Below are 13,974 nucleotides of genomic sequence, written 5' to 3'. Positions count from 1 at the left end.
TCTTTCCTTTTCTTTCGTCTATCTTCCATCTCGTAGATCCATGATTCACTATGTGAATGTTAGAACATATTAATGCAACTTAATTTACTAGTGAAACACGAGCTTACAAGACGGATGAAGCCAAGGAGGAGTTATAGATTCCTAATGATTTCCTTTTGATATATATTATATTTAATTTAATACTTTTGGAATTATATATGTGTTTTAGAATCATATTTGAAGGCAACGGAAAATAATTAAAATGAAATATAAAGAAAGGAAAGGGATAGAAATAAAGTTAAGTAATTATCAAGTTATAATAAGAATATTGGAAATATAATTTTAATTAAACATCATTAATGTGAGTATGGTCCAAATTCGTCAAGCTTGGAAAACCACTATTTTTGGCCTATTTTTAATAGAAAACTGATTGAAGAAATGTTTGGAAAATACAAGATTTTCTGCAAAATACAGAAATTTCAGGGCTGAACTAAAAATATAAGATGTCTGTATTTGGAAATGTTTTAGGAAAGAAAGACGATTCTAATGACTAATTTGTCTTTTTAAGAAAAATGCCTAAATTGTTGTACTTTTTCGCGCTTAATTTTGAAAAAGGAGAGAAAAAAAGGAAAGTTTAAATAATAATAATAATAATACAGAAGCGCTAAAAATAAATGGAAAAGGAAAGAGAGAGAGAGAGAGAGAGAGAGAGAGGACTTCGGCCAACACATCACATGGCGAATGGAAATGGCAGCATGATCGCCAAATCTTGGAGTCTCAGCGGGTCGGAGGGGCAAATCTTTTATAATTCTGGGTCGCCTTGAGCTCAAAAACCCTAAAAGAATCGAGCAAATGGCGTGGCAAATTTGGAATCGGCTTCATTAGAAGAAGGATACTTCGATTCTTTCTGACTCTTCTGCACATTGCTGAGATCCACTACCTACCGATCTATTGTTCCATTGACTTGAGTGTTGGAGGTATCCTTACTTGTAAACTCTTTTGGAACTCTTTGTGAAGTTGTTGCAGATTTGTTCAGTGAAACAGCATAGTGCAAAATTATTTGACTATATTTTCCAGGATTTGACCATTCACTAGTGAAAAACCATTTTTTTTTCCTTTCGGTGTAGGATTAAGAAATCTTTATCGTTGGTGTTTAGGGAGGGATTTGTATTAGTTTCTAGTTGAAATTATATGCTGAATTTTTGTGTGGATATTTTAACCGAAAATTATTTCTGCAGTCGTTTTCATCTGTAACTAATTATTTGACTTGTTCTTTTTGCCTTTGTGGTTCCTGTTACTGGCTTACATGTCTTGACTTTGTTTTTCTGTATGATCATAGTTTTCAGTTGCGTTTAAGAATTGGTGCATGTGCATTTTATTTGACCTATAAAATTAATGATAACTTATTTATTTATTTTATCTCTTTTTTTGTTCAGCAAATGACCGAGTCCTTAGTTTTTGCTTAATTGTCATGGAAATGTTCCTTAGGACTAACATCTGATTCCAAAATAATTTATCTTCATTCTGATCGTAACATCCATAGACCTCTAGAAGTTCATTGATGAGTTCAGCAAAGCAATACTATGCAAATGAGAATTGTTGAAACTATGAAGATATTCTGCATACATTAGTCCCATGTAGACAAGTATGCGGTTTCATTAAGTCTCTATGATAAGAGGGTGTCCGTTTTCTAAAATAACAAGTTATTTGGGATGGAATAGGCTCCACCTCAATTCAAGAACAATTTAATGCAATTCTCATGGATATAATTGTTTTTCGCCTTCTATAATGTTAATGATCTTTGATTTGGGATTGCCTTTTTTAATTCCTGCTAATGTCGTGCATTAAGTTGATCAGTTTTATTACCCTTCTGAATTGTGAGTTGGTTAGGCAATTTGTGCCACTGAATGTCATGGATCTGATGACTATCCTAACCTATGGTTCATCTAACTATAGTCAATATCTATCTCAATTTTAATGTACCATTTTTGATTGATTGTATATGATTTCCATTTTCTCCACAAAACTTTAGCCGATTACATGATGGGGAAATTTGTTTTTAACATCAGTAAAGTACCCTTGCATTAATTTTATTTTCTAGATTATCAGTCATTTATTTGTAGGTAAGTGCTGATATATGCTTTGAGCTGAATTCATCTTTGATTGGGTCTATGAGTTGCTCTTGCTTAGTCAACTAATTTTGGTGCACGAATGGCGGAAACTTGTGTTGGTCCAAGTAAACTTCATTTGAAGAAGGGGCTTACTGCTCTCCAAAAGGCTCGGTTCTTACGTGACCCTGAAACATGTTCTTCTTGGAAGTCTCCTGTTAGCTCTAGATCATATATTGCTACTTCCAATTTAAACTCCAGAATTCAAATAGCTAGTGGTATAGATAGAAAAAACAGTAACGATTTTGAAGAAAAGAGTAACAAGGTATATCTTTATAATTGGAAGCATCCGTCTACTAAATGCATTGATGGTGGAGTAAAAGTTGAAGAAAATCAACTATTAGTTGTGGAGTCTTCAGAAGACAACTTAAGTAAGCATCATCTTTTGGATTCTTTTGGTGATTCATACCCTGAATTTCCTGCAAGCATGTATAAACTCCCAGGCACAGATTCAGAAACTCTAAACAGTAGAATTGATACAACCTCAAGAAGTTCCAAAGCAAAAAAAGGTAGGGTTAATCATGCAGCAATCTCAACTTTACTAGATACAGGGAACTCAGGTGAGAAATCTGATGATACTGACAACTACAAGTCCAAAGATTTACAATTGAATCATGAGCTATCCCAAAGGAGTGATTGCCCATCTCACTCTGCTTCACCATTATTCAGTGATTCTGGTTATGGCACTTTGTCTTGTTCCTCCAAAATCTTTAGAATGATGCAAAGGCAAGGATCCTCATCATGTACTCCAGCGTCAACCAACTCCTACTACAAATTTGGTGCTCAAAACTCTAGCATGGTTGATCCTTGTGATGGCACAGTTGCTTCTTTTGATGGGGATGAACTGGATCATCCAGATTTGCCAAATGGTCAAGGGTGTGGCATGAATTACTACTGGTCAAAAAGAACTAAATACAGAGGGACTGGAAGCCTCAATTCTCCTTCACTGTCAGACACTTTAAAAAGAAAAGGCAGTAGCATTCTATACAGAAGCCATTCATTGTATAATAAGAGATCCTCCAGTTATAGAAGGCCGAAGTGTACATCAAAATGTTCTCAAGGTTTACCTTTATTAACTAATAGCTGTGATGGTGGTAGTTCTTCCTTAGATACATCCAATGATAAGTTGTCAACTAACATTGGCGAGCTTGATTTAGAGGCTGTAAGCCGATTAGATGGAAGACGATGGTCTAACTGTAAAAGCCAAGATATGCTGGCACTGACCAGAGTCACCCGACTTGCAGAACCTGACTTGGTGATTGAAGAGAAGAGAAGCTTAAGTCATAAGTACGAGCCAAGATCCTTCGATGAAATTATAGGCCAAAACATTGTTGTTCAGTCGCTTAGCAATGCCATTTTAAGGGGGAGAAGAATAGCTCCTGCTTATCTGTTTCAGGGTCCTCGTGGAACAGGAAAAACTTCAGTCGCAAGAGTATTTACAGCAGCTTTGAATTGTTTGTCTAATGAAGAAAAGAAACCATGTTGGTTATGTTGGGAGTGCATTGCCTTTTCCAGCAGAAACAGAACAACTATGCTTGAAGTGAATGCGACAAGTAAGAAGGGCCTAGATAAACTTAGACATTCATTGAAAAAGCTCACATTATGTATACCAACTTCTCGATATAAGGTCTTCATTATTGATGATTGCCATATGATTTCTCAAAAGATTTGGTCTTTGCTTATGAAGTATCTTGATGAACCAATGCCTCGTGTAGTCTTTGTATTTATCACAAGTGACCCAGCTAATTTGCCTCACTCAGCTATATCCAGATGTCAAAAGTACAATTTTTCAAAGGTCAAAGAGGTTGACATAATCAGAAGATTGAGAAGCATCTCTGAACAAGAGCATCTTGATGTTGAATCAGATGCTATAGATTTAATTGCTTTAAATTCAGATGGTTCGCCAAGAGATGCAGAATCAATGCTTGAGCAACTGAGTTTACTGGGAAAAAGAATAACAACTACACTTGTAAATGATCTTGTAAGTTTGCTTTTAGCCTATCTTGATTCTGCAATCTCCATAAGCAAAGTGATCATATCTTGCACTTATTTTGACAGTTGAAAATTTTCCTTGCTCTTTGCCACTTGGCACATTATAGATATCTTCAAATAAAACCTAGCGAAGAGTGACAATTTATTAATTAACTTTTCGCTGATCTAAATTCATCATGATTATTTTGTTCCTTCCATAAAGTTTATGGCTTATGAGTTTGGATGATAAGTTCAGCTCTCTGGATTCTACATCATTGTCAGAATTTCTAGCTTGTATTCTATGACAACACGTTATTTTTTTCTTCCTTAGCTGATTTCCTTTAGCAGAAATATTTTAGGGAAACTATCATGCATGCAACACAAATCTCAAACAGAGTACTAAGCATGTGGAACTCTACAGTTTGGTTACATTTATGTGAAAAATTAAGGAAATGAGATAAATATATAATTTAATCAGTGTATTATTTTAATAGCATTTCTCTAGGTCCTTTCTTAACTCTTTTATCTATATTTCTTATGAATTCAGTTGCTCTTGTGCTTGACATTAGTATAGAGCAGGATTAGCCTGTACAAATGGTATGCTCCTTTTACATTCTAACTCTTTCTTATTTGAAAACTTGCAGGTTGGAGTTGTTTCTGATGATAAGTTAGTCGATCTCCTGGAGATAGCTATGTCATCAGACAATGCTGAAACTGTTAAAAGATCGAGAGAGTTGTTGGATTCTGGTGTTGATCCAATTGCTTTGATGTCCCAATTAGCGGGTCTTATAGTAGACATCATTGCTGGTACTTATGAGTTAACCAACTTGCAAATTCATGATACAGCACTTGGGAAGCGCAGTTGTGAGTAAATCAATTCATCTTGATATTATCAAAGCTCAAGCTGATGATTTTTTTATACTATTTCCAATTATTGCTTCTGTTATCATTGAAGTGTAGACACGTCACAAATTATCCATTAAATTGCAATTTGTCAAAAGCGTCATCTTTTTTTTTAATTGTCATGACATACTAAGGCTAAGATTTTGGGCTATTGAAGGTGATGCAACACTGAAATTAAACAAAACTCACAAAGAACTGTTGGTATCGAAATTGACGCTGCGTGGGGATAAATATCTCACATAGAGACCAATCTCACATAAAAAGGAAAAGTTTATTAAAATTGAAAATCATTTATATAAGAGGGGGATATTACCTTTTACAAAATGAAACAGACTAAACAAACTTGTAAAAACTTAAATCTAAAAATCTTATCCCTAATTTTAAATCGCATCAAAATGCATGCTAGAAGTAACAGAAACATGTATAAATAGGAGGAGAAAAGATCACCCTTCTCCAACTACTAATATAACAGGCATGTAAAAGGTAAATATATTATTCTTCCAATATTTGATTGTGAATCCAATAGTGGAAAGTTCTATTTTGATTATTCTATGTATGGAATCCTCTACCGTAAGCCAATTATATAATTAAAATTTTAAATCATGCAGTGCACACTAAGTTATTTACTTATCTTGAAATATAGTTGAATTTTTATTAAGGGTGAATGTGGGTTAAGGGGTTTAGTCAAATCGAGTTGGTTCTCAACTGAAATTTGTTCTGACCCAAGTGTTTCAGATCAATAAAAATATCCTGAAAATTTTCCCAAACCTAGTATGGTATATTCGATCCCACGTGAGTTGGGTCAAGCCAGGCTAGTTATGGGATTTTAGGTCACCATCAAAGCAATTACTACTATCAATACAAAAGACTTGCTTAATGCAACAAAAATGAAATTCTAATATTATAAGTTAACCATGCATAACTAGAGATATGAAAAAACCTACTTAATGCAATATAATTATGAATAAAAAAAACAATATTCTTACAATGTGATTGTCTTCGATACTAAAACTGTAGGATTTTTTTTTAATTTTTTAATGGTAGTCTTTCATCATGATGCATACAAATTTTGTGGTGTAAATTAGTTCTGTTAATTAGGGATAGGGATGGCAAATTGGTTAATCATGTATTTTTATTGAATTTTGAATAAATTTTATATTTAATTAAACATGGGTTGGGTTGTCTTAACTAGTATTTTGATCTAGATATGTATGTCCAACCCATGATCTAAACACGATACTTTTTGACCTGTGAACTGATCTGAAATCAAAGTAATCCAAATTTTTGAATTAAATCTGATATTCAGTGGATCAAAATTTTCTTCTACCTCTATGTTTTATCCATCAAGTAACGATCTTATGCCATAAGAAAATAGAAAAGAAAATCTTGATTCCATGATTTGATTTCTCGATGTTGGCTAATTGAAACTAGTCTTTCTCTTTGCATTTTGCAATTCTTTGACCTCTCTTGTTCTATTTACTAGTCTTTAGCTCAATTCTGGACTTTTGTGGATGCTTTTTTGAAATAATCTTGATCAATTATTTTCTGAATTTTGGTTCATTTGATTTACCCTTTTTGAAAACCTGGGCATGAATGTCTAAGTTTTAAGATTTGCAATCATATTTTCTTAACTAACTTCAATGGCTGAAATCTAGGGAAGGTCATGAAACTGATTAAATGAAATAATGCAAAATTGTTGAAATAATAACCAGCACAACAACTATAATAACCTAGAATTCAAAATCAAGAGAATGCTCAAATTGGAAAATATGTTGTTCACTAGCAATGGTTTTGTTTTGATCACACAACAGTGAAATTGGTCTATACACATTTCATAAAACTGAGAATTGGCTAGTTTTCTTCCTTGAAACTCGTCACGTTTAAAATGTTCAGTGTATCAGATTTGCAAGGAAGGACTGTTCCTAATGGCTGCATCAATTGGTTTTATGTTTCGTCGTTATTGTGATTGTGCAAATTGGGTTTTCTTTTCCCCCCAAGAAAGTTTTATTTCTGTTTTATAATCTATTTTGTCTCTTTATGTCTAAGAAATCTGTATAAGAGAATAAACTGCATTCCTGAATAAAGTAGAAGATAATTTGTGCCAAAGTTCTTAAATTTTGAGGACAACTGGAAAAGGAGAGGATAAGCCCCACCCCACACATTCATGTGCAATAATTTCTGTCATTAATGTTTCTTTATTTCTATGTTTTACATGTTTACATGGAATTTATGGCATTGGGACTTGATTTTTATTACTTGACTTTCAAATCTGCAGTGACCGAAGTTGAGTTAGACAGATTAAAACAGGCTTTGAAAATTCTTTCAGACGCAGAAAGGCAACTACGACATTCTTGTGAGCGTTCAACTTGGTTCACCGCAGCTCTGCTTCAGCTTGGAGCTAGTCAGTCTTTAGAAAGCACTCAATTGTGCGACAACAGCAAACAGAGTACGAGATTTTCTGATAGTATGGTGTCTGGCACTGTCTATAACTCCAGATTCTGCAAGGACAGGTCTTGTTCTATTCATCATGATGGAATCAATTTACTTTTTTTTATTAGATTCTGCAAGCTCTATAAATATAGAATGAGAATGAAAAGTAATTTCCTTATCTTGGAACAGGAGATCCATTGATAATTCCTTAATTGATAGCCTTCAAGCAAATAACCCAATAAGTGCGAAGGTATACACATGTGCAACCCTAGATGAGCTAGGTCTGATATGGAGGAGATGTATTGATCATTGTCATTCCAGGACATTGAGACAATTGCTACATGACCATGGAAGGCTAGTATCAATTACCGAAAATGAAGGTAAACCATTTTGACAAATTACAGTGATCAGAAAATAAATTAGCAGATCTGGCAAAACTCATCTTGTTCATTTTCTTATACACTTTCTAATGATCATTGTGTTGCAGGGATTCCCATTTTGCACTGTGATATGACATTTAGCAATCTTGAGATTTGGTGTTAATGTTCTAATAATGTATGAGATTGGCTAACGTGTTACCTATGGTTAGTACTGTTATCATGTGCTAGTATTAGATAATATAGAGTATTGAAATGCTAAGTATTATAATCTATCAAAAGTGTGAAAATGGAAGCAAGTAAACAAGAGTAAGAAACACAAACACAAGAGATTCAATGTGCTTTTGGAACTACCCTTTCCTACTCTGCTAAATAAAAAATTCACTTTACAGTGAAGTTTAAAATTAGAAGGTAATTAACAGCGCATGAGCCGAAGAAGTAGGGCAAGGCTAGGTCAGGGCAAACATCAATGCCAAAATCCGAGGTAAGGCAAAAATACTGATGTCATAATGGTGAGGCGAGGTCAGATCATGCATAACAAAAATTAAGAAATTCATCTAGTTCATTTTCTTGTACACTTTTTAATGATCATTGTGTTGTAAGGATTCCCATATTGCACTATATTATTATATTTAGCAATCTTGAGACTCGGTGTTATGTTCTAATAATGTATGATATATATGTCAAACAGGTCTCACAATGGTTAGTACTATTAAGCTTGTGCTAGTATCAGATAATATAGAAGATCAAAATGACAACCTGCTAGATGGGGTCTGCTAGAGGGAACTGAGCTAAATTCTTGCAAATGTAAAACTTGTAGAAATCATGATAATCCATCAAAAGTGTGAAAATGGAAGCAAGTAAACAAGAGTAAGAAACACAAACAAAAGATATTTAATGTGTTTTTGGAACTACCCTTTCCTACTCCAGTATATCCATCCGATGTGACACCTCCAAACAATATCAACTAATTCACTCTATTAAATGAGATAATAGAGTAAGTCTCTACGAATTAAAAATATGTCACTATAATTCCCTTTGTAACAATCCAGACACTAAGCTGCTACCTCCCTTGACCATAACACCTCCTAGGCTGATCTTCACCCTTGATCCTAGATACCACCTAGATCTATCTGGTCAAATCCTTGTTGTTGTTAGATATCTTCTAGCAAATGATACAAAATGCTAAAATCGTTTTTATATACCCTCTAAAAATAATCACTCTCCCAAAGATATACAAGAAATAAAAACATTCTAATTCACCCTATGCATAAACATCTAACCCTGATGAGAAGAGATATTACTTGGGAGACCTTTTGTAGTAAGGATAAAATCTTGGATTCAGCTTTTCAAATCCTTTACAGTCTTTGGTGCTATAGTGTAATGTAGGAGAATTGAGAGCATGTTTATGTGACCTTTGATGCTAAAACCACCAAAAACAACTTTAAGGCATGGCCTCGGTGTTCATTTTAGATTGTTTAGGTCGAATCAACTCAAGGAATTCTAACCATTGAACATGAATGTTCAAATCTTGATCAACCAATAAATATCTTAGGTTGACCCCAAGTTAAAATTTTTGATCAACTCAAGGATTCTTCTCCAAGCTTGACGTCTTTCTTCAAGATTGAAGTTTCACATGACTCCACACTTATTCCACTCTTTCTATCACTGAAGCTTTTTCAAGAATCCTATGGAGTTGATGATATAAGAGAAACATCTGAAATTCTAGGAATAAATTGTTAGAACATATGGTCTTCTAGCTTAAATGTGCTGTCAAATATTAAAATATCATGATTAACACTGACTACCAAGGAAAATTGATTTCCCAGCAGATAATAAGTGCATGATGCATCCAATTCTGAATTCTTTACAATATAACAATTAGCGAGCCAGTAAGTATCTATTTGTTTAATATTGCTGTATTTTTTTTCTAAAACTATTATTTTACTTTGTCTTATTTATGGTAAGTAAAAGGGGTTGACATGATCCCCACTGACCCTGCATTTTATTTCTTTATTTTGCTTGTAAAGCCCAAATGAGTAAGCCTTGATGTTCTTGGTTTGTTCCAAATATTAATGAAGTAGTGCGAGGCATTGAGGCGATAATCGAAGAATTTGACATTTTGAATTGAAGGTGCATCTCATTGAATGCTTCAAGTCTAAGGATTCACCAAATTTGAGGAGTTGTCATTGTAAATCGGGAGGACTTATGCTTCAAGTCCGGAAAGAGGGAATTTTTTGATGTTGGTATACTGGACACAAGTGATGGCCAATGAGGATGTTACACAAAATTGTACAACTGACACTACCATGTGTTGGGTCCTACATGAGGTGTGGGGATGTTGAGCGCATAATGAACTTATGCGCAGAGATCACAACACAGGATAAACTTCAGTGTAGAAGTAGGATCGTGCACCCTTGTGTGCAGTAGGATCTCACACAAAGGAGGGATCCATATGGGTTGAGGCTCATAATGTCTCCATAGACTGTGGCAATGCTCTTGACAGTCATTCTCAAGAATCCTGTAAGGAGGAGCTCACACGAGAGTCGAGCATATTGGAAAGCAAGCAATGTAAGAATTGTGGGTTAGATGGTATCCCAGTCGCAATAGCTTTAATGTCATGTAGAAGTTAGAGTTTCTTCCTTGTTATCACTAGGCAATACTCACTATCTAGATTTATGTTTGTTATGATATCTTTACACTTTGCATCTTATAAATTATTTGTCCATCAGCAACAGCCGTGAATGACGTCGGATTAGTCGATCGGATAGTTGGTTGGATAGTTAGTCGGATAGTCATAAATTGTGTAGCAATTTCTCAGCTACACTCCAATATTCAATCAAAGTCTCTCTCGCTGTCGCTCCTTGTCTTCTTGGGATTCTCTCTCCCTTACGGTCGGGTCTTTTAGATTCCCATCCTACATTTGTTTGAACCTCTTTGAATTTGCTATTTCATTTTCATATAATTGATGTAATTTTAGTTTCTTTTTACTTAAAATTAATAAAATAAAAATGATTTAATTAATTTGACCATTATTAACCATATAACTTTTGTATTGAGTTCAATGGAGAGATAAAACTCATGCAGAGGATCTCAAATATTTGGAACAAACAAAACTTAGATGTCATGTTCAGGTGGATTTGCCAGTTTGCTTGCCGTTTCTTATTCTTCTAGAGATTTTATTCAAATCAATTTAGTGCAAATGACAAGAATAATATGCTTTGTATAATGGTGCATTCATTATCATCTTTCTTTAACAGGTCCATAGATAGCTATTTACTTTGTGACAGATAAATTGTCGATTTTGTTCCTAATTGAAATTGGTATTTTTGACTGTTCTAACTTTGATGTTTCTTCAGGAACCTTGGTTGTCCTCATATTGTTTGATAATGAAAAGATAAAGAGCAGAGCAGAGAGATTTTTGAGCAGTATCACAAACTCATTCGAGATAGTCTTGTCTGAAAATGTCAAAGTCAGGATGGGTCTTCTACCAAAAAATGTTATCAATGCTTTTTCAGAATCTCCCACAGGCAATTCAACACAAAAGGCTTGCAGCAATAAGGTAGAGTTTGGTACTTTAAGGGGTCCTTCCAATAAAGGTAGGCTTGTAGGAACATCTTGCTTGTCAGCAAATACTATGAATCACTCTGATGTAATGCAGCAAGCAGCAGAAAAACTGGAGACCGCAGAGGGCTTCCTAGTTCCAGCTGAAGGAAAATATGGATCGGCACAAAGATCTCAGAAAGCAATCATGGATGAGCAAAGATTAGAAAGTGCCTGGCTTCAAGCTGACGAAAAGTACACCCCTAAATATATAAGTTACTCGAAACCAGAGAATAACCAAGTTCGGCCGCAAAATAGTGTCACTTATCAGAATAATATCCAGACGCTTATTGCACTTGATGCCACATCAAAAAATAGGATTGATGAACTAGATCATGAAATCCACGCTTTGAAAATATGTCAAACTGAGGACTGGCCAATGAACAAACAAGGGGTGCCAATCAGTATCCCTTTTCTCCAAGCCTATTGCACCAAGGGAACCAGTAAGTTAATCTATTATGTTAAATCAAGGTATTTGTTGTAATCTTATTAACGTTTACTTATCAGTTGTTCCTAATTTTCAAAAGGTAGTTCAAACATTTAACTCTTGAATATAACAATTCGATCCAAAACTTTTCATTCCACCCCTTTTTGTTTAACATACCCATTGTGAAACTTAGGTTAATACTGCACTCCTCATCAAATGTATCTCTAGATTTCGAAATTCTCTGTAGTTCATAATTCTTCATTGTCCCTTGGTTTGGGGGTTCTAAAACTACATGATTATATTGCAGGGATTACAAATCAGGACCTGGATGCAATGGACTCCTATGTTGGAAAACCAGAAAAAACAACAGCAAAAGGGTACAAGTTAGAATTGTTAGCTGCAAATATTTCATACTTCATTGTCAATTTAATCAAACACCGATCTCGACCAACTTCTTGTTTGTCACAGGTAAAACAAGGAGTTCGAGTTGGATCGAAAAAGATCAGTGGTTGCCTTTCATTGTTTGGACAGTGTGCGCAGCTGAATTTGATACCAAACAAAACTGCCTCGTAAGATCATTAAAACAAATCCTGGATGTGTTTCTTAGTCGCTCAAAGTCTTGTGTTCGAACTTGTTTAATGGAGAGCAAGTTAGAAGCAAACTCAAGCTTTTGCTGAGTTGAACTAAAGTCAAGGTTCATATAAGTTTGTTAACATTAAATTTAACTAGATAATTCATGCAATCCATAGGTACTTTGTTAAATGTTATTTAGACTTTTTATTAAATAAATAAAATTCTTAATAATACCAATCTCTTTGAAATAATATTTAATTAATGTTGTGTGCAAGCTTTATTATTTCAAAATTAATTTCTGATTTTAAACCAATGTAGATTCATGGAGTAGGTTTGATATAATTGATATATGAATTAAAATACTTTAAAGGAGTATTTCTATACCTCTAAGCTTGTACTATAGTTTTTTTTTCATTTTTGAATGATTAAGTTTGATATAATAACAAGTATGTTTATTCTATAGTATTAGATGAATTCATGTTTCATAATCAACCAATAAATCCCATGGAATAAGGACGGAGTTAGGAATTATTATATTAATCTAACTCAATCTAAATTGAAAAGGAAAGGTGCATTGATTTACTTTCTTACATATGGTCGTAGGACCGATCGTGTAGGATCGTTGGAGTGACGGATTCTATCTTTTGCTGAAGAAAAAAAAGGTGCAGAGTGACTCTAAAGTAGTATTTATTTGTGAAGTTTTGAGTAATTTTGTTACATGAACATAAATTAGTTTAAATTGAAAAAGAATTGAATTTCTCCAAACGTTGAGGAACATAATAGAGTTTATTTGTGAAATTTAAATCCATATAAATATTTTTTATCAAAAAATTGTTATATAAATGTAAACTAATGTAAATTAAAAAATATATATATATAGAATGACTTTATAAGCTCTAATTTTTTTTTGATAATACAGGTATCTAACTTTTATGATCTGATTTGATTAATTCAGTCTCATGAAAATTTCCTATCGACCATCAATATAAATCGAAAAGCGTAGATGAGTCATAATAGACGGCTCAACGTCATAAATTTTTTAAATTCTTCAAATGTAACATGTTTGGGTGAGATTTAAATCCTCATTCCTTAAAAAAATCCATCCTCTCTCTTACCATGGTACCATAATTTTGGGACAACTTTATAAGCTCTAAAGAGTACACACGAGTGTGTTGTGAAATTTCAATAATATATGTTTATGTGATAGTTTTGATTAAAATTTTTTACATTAATTTAAATTTACAAAATTAAAATAAGGAAAGAGAGTTTAGTGAGAATAGTAGGGTGACATTTGAGATTTGGAAATTTAAGTCCCGTAATAGATTTATTAAAATTGTCCATGTTTGGTATTTTAAAAAGTCCATGAAATAATTTTACTAAAATTGTTATATGAACTCTAAAATGTCAAAATTGCAAAAGTAAAGCTTGTAATATGCAATGAATATAAGGAACACAACATAGAATTCATATTTGATTAACTTGGGACCAGCTAACAATTTTGACAAAATTATTATATAAACATGGGCAAAAGTCAAAAGGACAC

General features: G+C 33.6%; 1 pseudogene; it reads left to right on the top strand.

Annotated features, from left to right (window-relative positions):
• The first annotated feature begins 2,190 nt into the window (after positions 1-2,190).
• Positions 2,191-12,596, top strand: LOC141829971 (protein STICHEL-like; annotated as a pseudogene).
• The last annotated feature ends 1,378 nt before the right edge of the window (positions 12,597-13,974 follow it).

The sequence above is a fragment of the Curcuma longa genome, chromosome 5 (genome assembly GCF_044706935.1).
Source record: "Curcuma longa cultivar G26 ecotype Majalengka, Jawa Barat chromosome 5, ITB_CL_G26_1.1, whole genome shotgun sequence".
Classification (NCBI taxonomy): Eukaryota; Viridiplantae; Streptophyta; class Magnoliopsida; order Zingiberales; family Zingiberaceae; genus Curcuma; species Curcuma longa.
This window is presented reverse-complemented; position numbering and strand designations above follow the sequence as displayed.